This window comes from Corylus avellana, chromosome ca4, assembly GCF_901000735.1.
Source record: "Corylus avellana chromosome ca4, CavTom2PMs-1.0".
In the NCBI taxonomy this organism is placed as follows: domain Eukaryota; kingdom Viridiplantae; phylum Streptophyta; class Magnoliopsida; order Fagales; family Betulaceae; genus Corylus; species Corylus avellana.
Genome location: NC_081544.1, coordinates 5,492,327 through 5,493,882, shown reverse-complemented (window position 1 = coordinate 5,493,882; position 1,556 = coordinate 5,492,327). Strand labels below are relative to the sequence as shown.

At 32.8% G+C, this 1,556-nt stretch overlaps 1 long non-coding RNA gene across 1 annotated transcript; it reads right to left on the bottom strand.

The window, feature by feature from the left end:
- Positions 1–300: 300 nt before the first annotated feature.
- On the bottom strand, positions 301–1,269 carry LOC132180070 (uncharacterized). The gene is made up of 3 exons (XR_009440013.1): positions 1,142–1,269; positions 877–964; positions 301–467 (listed from the first exon to the last, which is right to left on the bottom strand). It is a non-coding gene; the product is annotated as an uncharacterized LOC132180070 (long non-coding RNA).
- Positions 1,270–1,556: the final 287 nt, after the last annotated feature.

The window sequence follows — 1,556 nt, the reverse complement described above, 5'->3', positions numbered from 1 at the left end:
CTTGTGGGCCTATCTACCCAAATTGCAAGCAATATGGAATAGACAATTGCACTAGTTCTCAATCCCACACCGAATGCCTTTTATTCTCACTCGCTCTCTTTCTCCGCAACTCTTTTTCGTTGTCATTCTCTCTCCCTTTCACCTCCTCAAATTATATATAAAATATAAGGAATATTAATTGATTTTCTATACGAGCCAAGAGGATGAAACGGGGCTTGTTGCAATATACTTTCCTTCACAGTAAGAAACAAGAATTTGATGGAACTTGAAAAGAAAGGATGTTAGAAGATGATGAGAAAGTATTGCACACACATGTATTATATATGTTGAAGCTTCTTACATATAAAATATAATACAAAGAAGTAGTCATTTTCTGTGCAGTCTAGCCATAGAACTAGGAAACAAATATAAAGGAGGGGTCACAGCAACACTCATCTAAGAGGCAACAGCAACATAAAGCTGCAAGGCTGCATATATAATCAAACATAGTGAAAATTCAATCAAAATTTTCCTTCTAAGACTTGGAAACACTTACTAAAGATGCGTTTGGGATTGCTATTTTATAAGAATAATTTGCGTTTTAAAAAAATATTGTAAAACGTAAGGCGTTTGGCATTGCGATTCAAAAAGTACTTAATCTAAAATAGGAAAAAAAATCCGCGAATTTTATAAGCAGACTATGGGTGCTTATTTGAAAAGACGCGAATTTAAACTAAAATCACGGTTTCGCATAATAAATATTTAATAAAAAAGTATTTTTTAACATGTTTTACCAAATGCCTTTGCGATTTTAAAATTGCATTTATTAAAACCATAATCCCAAACATAATTAAGAAACAATTATTAGGGACAAAACTACTTCATCGTACAACATACCATCCCTCGAGGAAACCAGTTTCTTTCTTAGGTGGCGGAGCAGCAACATACTGAGGAGGTGCCATTACTGGAGGTCCTTGATAAGCACCTGTGCCAGGTTATATTCAATAAGAAATGGACCGAATAAATTCCTACTTGTATCTGCAACATGCTTTATATATGTTCTTCAGTTTTGATTGAAGGATTTGAAATATTTTCTTCAAAAAAATTAATAATAATAGAAAGGAGAAGAGGAGCAAGTAATTAAATTAAGGATGAGAGGTACCCTGAGCAGGATAGGGATAGCCTTGAGCAGGATAGGGATAGCCATATTTGGGGTCATTCATCTCTGAAATGCAAACCAGAAACACAAAACCAGAGAGTTGCTTAGAGCTTGTCGGAAGACAGGGCTTGTTTAGGTTTTTTTTTTTTTTTTTTTTTTGAGGTGTTTGGTATTTAATATATATATATATATAAGAAAGCAGAAGAATATATGTATGAAGAGAATAAGAAAACTCCACAAGCACAAATCAAGATCTACTTTATGTCGTTGTCTTGTTATACTCTAAATCTTAATAACATTAGAAGTTAGAGCAGGTTTGAGATTGTAGTTGAAAAATAAAGCGTTTAAGTAAAAAAAAAAACCTTTTTTTGGTCATTTTTTGAGCTTTTTGAACTCTTAAAAATGCTTTCAATTTTTT